This window comes from Cryptomeria japonica, chromosome 5 (genome assembly GCF_030272615.1).
Source record: "Cryptomeria japonica chromosome 5, Sugi_1.0, whole genome shotgun sequence".
NCBI classification, from domain to species: Eukaryota; Viridiplantae; Streptophyta; class Pinopsida; order Cupressales; family Cupressaceae; genus Cryptomeria; species Cryptomeria japonica.
In genome coordinates this window covers 856,949,011-856,962,361 of record NC_081409.1, presented here as the reverse complement: position 1 = coordinate 856,962,361, position 13,351 = coordinate 856,949,011, and positions in this window count along the sequence as shown.

The window sequence follows — 13,351 nt, the reverse complement described above, 5'->3', positions numbered from 1 at the left end:
AACAAAGAGACCCACATGTGTATATTAAAGAGAGCTTTGTATAGACTCAAGCAGGCTCCCAGAGCGTGGTATGAACCCATTGATAGTTACTTGCAGGAAATGGGCTTTGTGAAGAGTGAGGCGGATGCTAATCTCTACTACTTGGTGGTTGGGGGTGAGATTCTCATTCTTGTTCTATATGTGGATGACTTGTTTCTAACAAGTTTACTAGGGCTCATAGAAGAGTGCAAGAGGGACCTTGCAACAGAGTTCGAGATGAAGGATTTGGGACTTATACACTACTTTCTAGGCATGGAGGTATGGCAGATATATGGAGAGATTTTCCTTGGACAAGGGAAATATTGCATTGAAATCTTGAAAAGGTTTAGGATGGAAGATTGCAAAGCCATGTCTACAACTATGATCATGAATTGGAGGAAGGTAGATACATCTAGGGAGAAGGTTGTAGATCCCACATTATTCAGGCAGTTGATTGGTTCTCTCATGTATTTGGTCAACACTAGGCTAGATATAGCTTTTGCAGTTAACTCTCTTAGTCAGTTCATGGTTGAACCAAAGGGAGTACATTGGACAGTGACAAAGAATGTGCTGCGTTATTTGCAAGGTACAATCGAGTATGGGATTAGATATGCTTGAGGTGAAGGAATCAGGTTGATGGGCTATACTGACGCAGATTGGGCAGGCAGTACAACAGACAATAGGAGCACTTCAGGGTGTTGTTTCAGTCTGGGATCAGGAGTTGTCTCTTGGTTCAGTAGGAAGCAGAAGTTTATGGCTCTGAGTTCTATAGAGTCCAAATACATAGTAGCTAGCATGGTGACATGTGAAGCTATATGGCTTTGAAAGTTGCTAGTAGCCTTGTTTGGTCAGAAGGTGGAGACTACAGTGATACACTGCAACAATTAGAGTTGCATTAAGTTGACTGAGAATCCAATATTTCATGATAGGTCGAAACATATAGACATTAGGTATCACTTCATCAGAGATTGTGTACAGCGTGGAGTTGTTCAGCTACAATTTATACCTATAGATCAGCAGGTAGCAGACATTCTGACAAAGGCATTGGGGAAGGCGAAATTCATCTTCTTCAAAGAGAAGTTGGGTGTCATGCAGAATAGCTTCTTCGCTAAGAGGGAGTGTTAGTTTGTTAGCTTGGACAACTATTTGTCCATTTGCTAAATAATTAGTAAATAATTGTTTGGTAACAAATGTAGTTAGAGTTCGAACAATTCTTATTAATTATTTGACTCTTTTTAGAAACTTCTAGCAACCAATTTGGTTAGGGTTGTTTAGTTGTTTTAATCTCAGCCGTTGATTGAGAATTAATACTGACTATTGGTTTTCCAATGAGAGTAGTATATAAGGGGGTCAGGGGGCATTTGGAAAACAATGAATGAATGAATGAATTGTGTGAAGAACTTGCAGTGTTAGCAAGTAGTCTTGTAGTGTTAGCAAGTAGTCTTGCAGTGTTAGCAAGGGCGCAGTGATAGCATTGGGATAGTAGCGAGGTCGAATCTCAGCAAGAGAAATCGGGAGGTCATCGAAGCTCTGCCAGTAATAGGCAAGCAGTATTTGTATCTCTTGATTTGTTGTAGTTAATATATATTCCTCATCTGCAGTATTGGTTTTCCCTTCGAAGTTTTTTCCAGGGAAAATTATCCAAAAATATCGTGTCATTGTGTTACATATTCGTTTCCGCTTATTTTTATTTATGAAGTTGTAGTTATGTTATTTTCCAATATTTGTTGATCAAATAATCTATTAAATATAGGAGGTTAATAATTAGTAATTGCAATAGAATTTTCACAGTCAACTTATACAAAATACATTTACAATAACTCATTATTCTAGAAACATCTACAAAATACATAAGTCAATCTAGTTAACATTAAAATTAAAAATTAATCTTATTTCTAACATTCCTGAAGGTTATTATAGATGAATCATTACCTATTATTTTGAGAATGCTAAGGAACAAGGAAATATAAATCGGCAGTAGGAGATACAATATTGAAAGTAAATCATTCTTCTTAGTTGACAAACATATCATAGATAATGTTGTGGGAGCTAGGTGACATGGACTCAATAAACTATAGTTTGTAGCTTGATGTGAGGAACTCTTGACGATGATATATACCCTATCATCAACACATTCAAAGAATTTATATATAATAGAGGGTAAATATATTTTTAGCTTTAGAGTAGTGTAGTGGAAGCATGGTGATGAACTCTTAGTTGGCAGCATAAGGTACTAAAGAGGTTTTTAATTTTTAATTTTATTTCTTCTTTCCATGAAAATACAAAAATTGTGTCATCAAGAAAGGCTTGCAAAATTAACTGATAGAGTAAGGGGGACAAGTTTCAATTTAGAGAATGTGGGTCCTTGGTTTCATGTTTCAATTTTTCCTTGCATGTGGAATGACATGGTGTTCAATGGACTTTTGACTATTTTTCAATGAGATAATATCTTGGGTACATAGATCACTAAATGGATTTGACTACATCTTTGTAAAGCCATATCTTGAAGGCCAAATAAAAATAGCCAACTTGGGACAATGTGAAGTGAGAACATGATTTATTGCATGCATTTATAGAGGAGCATGGTATTTTAGGAGAACCTAAGTGGGAAGAAAACTATTTAATGATTGAAGGTATGCAAGTTTTAAAATTGTTTGATGAGCATCATACATCACACTTTACTTTTTTACTACTTCCAAAATAGTAATAGGGAGTTTTCAAATATATGCTTCTAGGATCATTTTTGTAATGGAAAAGCCAACATGCCATTGATTAAATTCTTTCTAACTTAGTGACATATTTTGAGTTGGTAATATGTTTCTTCTATTCATCCATTTGAGTTTGTAAGAATGTGAAGCATAAGATCTTTCTTTACAGTTGATTTTTCTTAAAATCAGAGTAGAAATCTTGAATTTATTTATCATGATAATATTTTGACTTCTAATAAGGGTTGGGAAGATTCTTTATAAAATATGGAAATATTTATTGGTGTAGTTTAACAACAAGCATGTTTTAATATGATACATTTTTGAGATATTGGCATCACACTCTTGACTCAAGTTTTTGGTGATCAAAGAATGCTCAAATAAATTTCTCAAGGGGAGTTGTAAGAGGATTAAAAGATAAATAATTCTCTACATGAAGCTAATAATTAATGTTTCTCACATGGGTCTACTATATTTTGTGGTGCTACATGAAAGAGAATCAATTTGGCCTCAATGCAAAAATGGGAACATACGAAACTTGATTAGAAGAAGTTTGAAGTGTTAGAGGATAGCTTGATAAGGTATGAGAAAAGACATAAAAACATTATTTCTTTATATTAAAACATCAACCAACAGTTGATATTCATACGGACAAGGATATTGCATGGAGGATTTTTTATTTTGGTATGATGGGTTTGACGAGCCACAAAAACGGGTAATACAAAAGATAATGGAAGATGTTTTTTTCAAATTTAATTCTTCTAGGTATTTTTATTCCTTCCATTAGCTCAATTTATCTATATCATGGTAGTTTGTGTTGATGATGATTTTTTTATTGAAATTTTATACGTAATAGCAAAGAGTGACAAGTCTATGCCAAAGGATGGTTCCATGTTACTATTAAGAATGAATGTTTTCATTTTATCAACACTTTACTATTATATTTTGGATTATATAGAGCAGTCCATGAGACTGAAAAATATTTCTCTTAGGTTGAAGTAATGTATAGGTTAATTAGTACAATGAATAGAAGATTTATTTCCAAAGGATGTAATCGATTTGATAGGGGACTCAAAGGCTATTATAATAGTCCTAATAAAATCAAGAGGAGGATCAATAAAATTATAAAATGTATCAAAACATTTAGGTAAAGTTTGCCATTGATAGTACACTTCTAGATGGAGATCCTAGAATCTATTTAATATGCATAGAGAATTTATTTCAGAGGTGTTACAAGATGATAAATTTTAAAAATATTAGTAAGTCACCTGATTTAGTAAAATTTTGAATATTTAATTGGGTGAACAATATGTGTTGAAGGACACTAAGAATGCATATTTTACCATAAAAAAACATGTAGTTTGCAAAATTAATATCGAGAGTTTATAATTCATTTTTATAATGTCATTTGATGTTATTCATATGTGCTATTACTATTCTAAATCATATCCTATAGTTGGAGCAAGTATTCTTCAAATAAAAGCAAAATTTAAAGAAATTAATGAAGTATCTTGTAGGGGGTGTCTCCACAAATCCAAGTCCTGGAAGGAAGTTGATAAAATGAGTGTTTTGATTGAAGAAGATGCTAAGCATGCTACAAACCCACAAGAAGTATGGAATATGAGGTTGCAAATTAAAGAATATTGTCACATGATATCATTATATTAAACAACATAGCTATATTTTTTAGTGAATCTTTAGGATTCCCATGAGGAAGAGGCAACATTGTGCAATTAAAGGAACAAGTTTTGGTATGCAATTTGATATGATTGATCATCTTAGAGGCACAATTATGCCTCCAGTTATGTAAGAAGACAAATCCTCCTTGCTACTAAAACACACACTTAGACAACTAGCGCTTTCAGCTTATTGAGGTGCAATGGGTAATGCTGATAGTAATTTATATTATTTTCAATGTAAGGGTAAGATACAAAATTTCAAAACATTTCAATTTTTATTTTTCTTTGGCTAGAATTGCTTGTGTAGTTAGCCTCCCTAATACTCTCTGCCATTATCCCTTGTCTTGATCTTCTCTTTTATAATTTGTCAATTTGAGATTGGAAAATATCCTATGTAAATATCTCAATTGACTTTGTCAACCCTTTTCATTTCATCTACAATTAATTTAAAACTATATCAATATTGTGATTTGTACCTGCAAAAGAAAACATAATTAGAGAAACATTTATTACATTTTGATTCGACAGAATGTTCCTGTAACTTTCTATTCTGTTTCTTCCTTTGACCTTTATGAAATATCTAAAAATACACCTTCCTTTCATTCACAAACTAAAATTTGAAGCCTTATTTCCATAGATACAACACTATCCATGTTCAAAAAAAACATGGCCATCTTTGATTCACAATCAAGACTGTTAATTGACTTTTTCATAAAATGAGTTATCATTGTTTCTATTGAAATATCATATTGCCCAAACTAACCACCATCTTGGTATATTGATGAAGGCTTCTTTAACTACCAAACCTCTGCAATGATACTTGTTACCATGTGCTCAAAACTGTGGCTTTCATCTTTATTAGAATAGATCCATCCTTTATTTTAAGCGAGAGCCTCAACATCCTATTGCATATCCTTTGTATGTGCTTGAACTCACAATTTGCAAAATAAAAGACTCTCTTAATTACTCTAATCGATTGCAATAAATGGACAGGGAATCTGCAATCTTTAACCTTGAGTAAATCATTTGTTGGATACATTTTATTTTATGTATCAATTATTTCATTAGTATTGGCCTTTGAAACATTGATCTGACCAATTTTTCCATAAAATTTGCAACATCGAAGACTATATTGGCTCATACCAGTTTTTGTTCTTGTCCCAAATATACCCTTTTGAGAGTCCATTTCTGCTAACATTAAAATCTAAATCTTTCAAATGTTGATCCAAATACTCATGCCCACAATACTATTTCAGTTAAGGAAACTGTGGCACATTAATTAATCTCGTATTTAGAACATTGCCACTGATAACTTTGACATTCTCATGAAAATAAAGAAATATTTATCACTTGTGGATTCTTAATTATAACACAATGCCTTTAAATTGACCTTCAAATTTAAGATACAACCACAAATATTCTTGAACATATCATTGACCAAACCTTCATTCCTGATGATGACATTGTCTGTTTGATGTACTAATAGATATTTCATTGTTTATCACTCGTCTGACTCTCACAAAGCCAAACAATATGCTCTGCACAAGAAGACTAAGCCATTATCTTCATAATTTTATTTTGGTCTATCATTTATACCTTTTTTTCACATAATACTTGAACCATTACAATACCCGGTCATTTAGTGTCAATTTAATTAGTACTATTATTCAAACTAGAATCATTTCCATGCATCCTCATTGTCTATGTATCACTGTAGAACATGATATGAATATCACCATTGCACATAGCAACTCATGCTACTTCATAGGGAACTCATTTTGCAAGCTTATGACGAAATTATAAACAAAAGATCCACTCTTTGTTATGCTCACTTTATCACTTATGATGTTCCCTCCTTCCTCTGCAAGAACACGGTACCATTCCCAACTACCATGTTTCAAGTCAGATATTAAATTGAGATACGCATGCAACATCGATTTTTATCTTTCCTTAGTCGGATTCATCATCATGTACAAACCATTTGAATTTATGAATACAATTCACCTTATAGGATTATCATTTCATGGAAAAAACTATGGTGGCAACACAATATTCTTCTCAACCGTGTACACCAAGAGTGGGCATTAGACTTTTCACAAATACGTAGTTATCATTTCGTCTGCAAGAATCTTTGTATTTTAACAAGTCCATGAACCTTTATTCCCAAAGTCAATGCAATTTAGAATACATGCGACCTCAGATCGTGGCACCATGGGCTTTTGGTGAATGTTCCTTCTTAGCGGATTACAAAAACATAGATTTTGGGCAATGTCGCTCACTGACGAGTTTTTTACGGCATGAGACAACTTCTGAGTGGGATGGTGAGACAAATTTCCAATGGCGGCTACCCCACCTAGAGATAGCCTATTGGCTAATTAATTCAGTCTATAGAATCTGTTGACTCCACTTTTGTGCTAGTTGTCCTTGATGACAAAGCTTTCACTTTTGATGACATGGCAGCATTTATTTTTATGACATGGCAGCACTTGTTCTTAGTTCAATCCATTGATCTCAGTTGTGTATTTCGAATTGGGTGATTTCATGTGTAGACCATGAGAGTTACTCTTGCAGATGTTGTGTATTGGCATGGACAAGTTTTCTCTTGTAGGATTCAATGTGTAAGCATTGCCACCTCTAAGTTCACTTTGTATAGGTCACTATGACATATATTATTGGGTTGGTGAGTTGATATTGACTTTGTGTCAATCAACATTGTATAATGGTTCTATGTATTATCAGGCCATATGAATAAAATCTTTGGCAGCATATATTCCGATTGGGTATTAATGATGACATGGACTATATGGCAGGATTATTTGGCAAGATTCTTTCATCTGGTCAGCGAAGGTTGTGTGTATAACATGATGATTTAGTCGATGTGTTAATGATTTTGTTTTGTGTGTGGTGTATTGAAGGCACTTGCATTTAGACTGTTATTCACACAAGCATATTCAAAAGGATATATATATATATATATAAACCCACGGATGTGAGCAGCATGTTATAGGGTGGGTCCATTTGATTTTTTTTTGAGTTCCGTGGCGGATGGACTTCGAAGAATCTTTATATTTTGGGAAAGTAATTGATGCATTCGAAAAACATAGGGCATAACAGTTGTTCAATAACATTATTTGTCTTCGAAGGGTTTCTAGAACCCTAGCCGTCACCAATGCAGATTTCTGTAATTGTTCCAGCAACCTCTTCGTAAGGGTTAAGTGAATGTTGAGATGAGAATAATAGTAGACTGAATCGAGCTGGAAACGAAGCTGACAAAGACAGGTTTTTTTATTTTTTTGTTTTCTTTTTGGTCGGCAAATAGAAGGTAACATCTTACCAGGATTTTCTTATAGTTGGAAAATGAAAACCGTTTTTTCTAATAATCTTCTGAAGTCATTTATTTAAAGGAGATGCAGATTCTAAGTGATTCAATGTCTTTTCTGTTTTCTGCCAAAACTCAATAAAAAGATTTTTTAAAAGAAGAAGAAATAGATTATGGGTTTTGTTTTTCAGTTCCTACCCGAATCTTACAGTTTTTTTATTTTCATATAACAGACTTCTGGAAAAAAAAATTTCATTTTGAACCCGAAGTTAAGACAAGGGTTTTGTTTTGCAAAACCCATATCTTAACTCCAGGGTTGAAGATTTAGAAAAGATAATAAGGGTTCAGTTATCTTAAGACATAAATTAATCATTTTTGTTATATGTGGTATAAATATGACATTCCTTCAAATAGAAGGGTGCAGTGTGTTATTTGAAAGAGGATATCTCTGATTCTTTCATGTGAAAAGGGTTAATAGTGCAAAAGTCAAGATCATTTTTTTTGTGATAATATTATATACTCTGATTTCATTTAGAGATCTATATGTATGAAAGAACATATTGTGAGCAAGTTCTGTTTTTATTCTTTATGAATGTTTGAAAACAAAATATATTGCATATTTTTAGTTATACACTCTTAAGATGTTGTGATTCCATCAACTTTAGCAATTACAAGATCTCAAAAGTGTACAGTGTTTATTGAAATATGGATATCTAAAACATTGGGATGTTGAGTAAGACTCCACCATTGTAATAAGTTGATGTTTGAATTGAAATAAAGGAGATAGGTTTCAATTGGTTTTTAATACCCCATGAGACTTTTTCCACTCAAGAAATTCATGTGTTATGGGATTTAGTTTTGTATCGAATTGTTAATGTCTTTTTATGCACTGCTTTGATAAAATTTTTGCCTTTCTTTGATTCAAGTTGTCAAATTGGTCAAAAGTTTAGTTAAATACTATCATGCAACTCAATGTATGAATATTAAGGAAATCTGTCATTTGTTATCTCATTATCCAGTTCTTAAAAATTATCAAAAGATTGTTGATGCATTATAGTTGAGCAATTATATATCATTCTTTTAGATAGTTTTTAAACTAGTCTTTGCATATCACACTATTTTAAGGATCATTATTCTCTACATTTCAAGTTAAAATTAAATTTCTTTTTATACTCTAATTCACCCTCCCCTCTTAGAGTATTTCACTTCCAACAAGTAGTATCAGAGCATAGGGTCATGCATTAAGTCTTGCTTAGGATAGATCCTGGTCTTGGAAGTTATTAATCATGTCACATTCAAGAGGTGTTTTTTGTTACTAGAGCTCCATTATTTGATGGAACTGATTAGGTGTTTTGGAAAATAAGAAGGGGAACATATCTAATTTCTATAGACCTTGATGTCTGGAATATTATTTATAGTAAGTACATTGTACCTGCTACCATACCTACTAACCAGATGAGAAAAAATAATATGAAATGAATGCTAGAGCCAAACATTCTATATTTTGTGGTCTAACTAAAGATGTCTTTGTCAAGATCATGCACTGTAAATCTGCTCATGAAATTTGGGAAAAAATTGAAAACATCTATCAAGGGAATGAAAAAGTCAAACTATCCAAAATACTTACCCTCAAAGCTCAATTTGAGGAAATGAAAATGAAAGATTATGAAAACCTTGTTTAATACTTTTTCAGAATTGACGAGGTTGTTAATGGGATGAGAGGATTAAGTGAATAAGTAGATGAGTTCATAGTTGTTAAAATTTTTATTAGAACCTTACTGCCTAAGTATGAAACTAAGGTGTATTCCCTTTAAGAAAAGAATTTTTGTAGCAAGCTTTCCTTATATGATCTTCAAGGAACATTAACAGCTTTTGAAATGAAAACAAACAAAGTTGATAGTGATAGTTCATCTTTGAAAGAAAATGCCTTTAAAACATAGAAGAAAGAGGATTTGTATAGTGAATCAGAATTGTTTGATTCGCTAGAGGCTCTCTTAGTGAGAAAAATTAAAAATAAATATAGAAGCAAGCTGCCACTTAAATGATTTAATTGTGGAAAGGTTGGTTACTATGCATCCCAATGTCCTTATGCTGATCAAAACAATGATGATGATCAAACTGAAAAACATTATAAGAAAAAGGTTTTCTGTCCTAAAAAGAAATATAACTTCAACAAATTCAAAAAGAAAAAAGAGTCTATTCAGTAAAGAAGACTCTGATGATGAGTCAAATGACTCTTTAGGTGATGAAGGTGGAACCTTATGCATGGCTGAAATTGATATGCCTAAAACTTCAAGTAGTAAATCTGATAGTCAATTGAGCAGTTAATCAAATTTTGAAAATTGTGAGGTAAACCTTGAAGGTGAACTTCTTTGAGCCCTTCAAGAAATAAAAATGCTCAAGAAATGTATTTCCTCTCAAAAGAAAAGCTCAAGTAATTTGACTATTTCTCTAGAAACTGAGCTAGATGACTCTAAAGAGTTATAAAGAATCTTAGATCAATACTTGTTGATAAAGAAAAGGAAATTCAAGCTCTCCAACAACAAGTTGGTTCTCTCTCAAAGAAAGTGGAAGAACATGAAAGAACTATTCACTTGCACATATGCTTGGAAAACAAAACAAGTCTAATGACACGAGTTAGTGTTCAAAATATGCAAATCAGAATGAGACAACTAATAATAAGAAGAAGCCATTTGAAAAAAATGGAATAGTTTTAGATTTAATTCCTTCTTGAATGGTTATTGTTTCTTTTGTAATATATTTGTTGACAAAGTGAGCACATACAAATTAATGATGCCTAAATCACCAAGATTTGGTCATAAACAATTATTTGGTTTTTCTAATATGATCTGGTGTTTCAAATGTAATATGATTGGTCATACTTCCAGATAGTGCAAACAAAGTAAGACCACTATAGAAAAGGTGTGGAGACCTAAACAAACTCAAAATATAGAATAATCCATGCTTGTTCAAACTTCTTTTCTTTCTAATAAGAAAACTTTATGGGTTATTGATAGTGGTTGTTCTAACCATATGACAAGGGACAAGGACAAGTTCTTGAAACTTGGAGATTATGCTGGTGGTTTTGTAAAGTTTGGTATCAACTTAGGGATTCAAATAAAAGGTAGAGGATCTTTTCTTCTTAATGATAATACACCTATTCATGATGTGTATTATGTAGAAGGACTCAAACACAATATTTTACCAAATATTCTTTTCTTCATACTCCATCTCATTCATATTATCTTATTTTGCACCTATATATAAATTTGTACTATTCATTTTATGAAAATTAGGTATTTCCATCAATACCTTCTCTCCATTCACCTCATATTCCACACTTATCTATTTTGCATACATCTCACCATCATCTTCATTACCATAAAACTGAAAAATTGTATTTATTACCTCCATTTTCTACATTTTCTTTGTTTATGTGGCAACTCTTCCTTCTTCACTCTTTGCTGCAACATTTTTCATCTTTAACTATTATAACTTTACTTTTCTCCTCAAACTCTACTAGATTTTCTACTTTAATTTCTTCTTCCACCACCTCTTCCTTCAAAGGACATATGACTATTTTTGTACCAGCTATTTTTTTCTCTAATTTCTACTAGAATGTCTTACTCTTCCTTTGCACACACAAGTTTATCTACACACAAATCTATACTTTTACCTTCTTTCCTCTTCTCTGCTGCTAGTTTCTCTTAAAAATTCTAGCATTCAATACTTGTACTTCTTTCACTTCTAAAAAGAACTAAAATTCCAAAAGGCTTGCCAATAGGAAACATCATGCTTTTCCTCTTATTTGACATTTTGTCAAAAAAAATTCACATTCTCTCAATCTACAACCTGCACAAACTTACAAGTACAAAATAAAATCATTCACATGTCCTCTTCATACTTGAAATAAAATTTTCACACAGAATCAATTCTATTTTCCATGGCTTATCCTTCTAAGCTCTTAATTGCTCAAGATTCTTCATACACCAACAACGACCCATTTAAACTCCACAAAATTGCTTTATACAAGTGCGGACTACCTTATAGTCATCAATCTATTCACACAACTCCACTCTTCACCTATTGGTCTTGGTAGACATTGCCTCACATTCAACACTTTACCTAGGTACACAAAACCTCTGGTTCTAATACCACTTGATGCAAGAAGACTCTTTGCTACTAAAACACATAACTCACAACATAATAGAAAATACAAACACTTTCCATGTTTTATTCATAACGTAATTTGTAAAATAAATTACACCTACAAAAAATTACATAAATGGCCTCTCATCATTCAACTTTTTCTCTCCATTCCCTTTGCAAATTCATGCAGCTTGATCTTTTCCTACAAATCTACATCTTCTCCCTCCCAATTATATATTGAATGCTCTTTCCAATGCAACATCAAAGAGGCATTCAAATCTTCATTTTGCTCCTTAAAATTTTAAAAGGCGTGGCTTTTTAGTTTTCTCCAGTATTGTTTCTTTTTTAATTACTTCAAATTATTGAATTTGAAGAGCCTTTACATTCATGTCATTTTATATGTATGAATTAATAATTTATTAATTTAATATTAAATGTGTTAGAGAGTGGAAATGATGTCGAGAAGCCTCACAAAATTATATAGAACATTCTTGATAGACCACTTTTCGATATTGGTTTTGAATGTACAAAAATCTTTGATTTTCTCTAAAAATGTTAACAGCAAAAGTTCCCACCTTCATCTTCATGACTACATATTCATCATAATTTTTCTACAACAAATTACTTACTAAAAAATAAGCCAAAATACTAGAAAAAGACATTTCTAAACACTTGGTGTTTCAACCCCCTTTCCTACAACTTTTAAGCATCACAAATTTGCACCAATGAGTGACCTCTTCATGTTTTGAGATGCCAAGAATCCGTAGCAATAAAGGAAAATTAAAATAAAACAAATTAACATTTTTTTTTTGTTGATCCCTATTGTGTGTATCTTGGAGACACATGTTTAAAATTGTTTGAGGACAATAATCTTTTGGGAAGTGAGGACTTTTCATGTCCTCTTTCCAAAAAGAACAATTATTATTTATTGTAAATTTGGCTATCCAAATATAGAAAATTAGGAATTATGAATGATCTGCAAATTAATATTATCTTTGATGATTTGACTAAATCAAATGTAATATTTGATAATCAATGATAATTCTTAATATTTAAATAAAATTTTCCATTTATAGTGTGGTAAATTTGAAAAGTTTCTTTTGGCATCTTTTGTGGCTCTTTGGAAGCTTATGGCAAGTTTTTACAATTAGCAATTTGCGTAGAAAGTGGAAGATCCTGAAGAAAATTTGGGCAAAGGAAAGTTTCTTCTTTTTTGAATAGTGAGATTTGAGCACCCAATTTGAATTTTAAAATTAGTTTCATATATATACGAATTTGACTCAATTTCAAATTATTCACATTGTTATTTTTTACAAAAAAAAATTGAACATTTGAAGAGTCTTTAGGATGATAAAACATTAACACGATGGCTCAAGGGCATTGGTTCCAAGGGTCGCCAAGAGAAATATCACCCACAGGTTGCCATTGTGTGATATATTTTCTGATTTCCTTATTTTTCCTAGCATATTGTGGTGGAATTT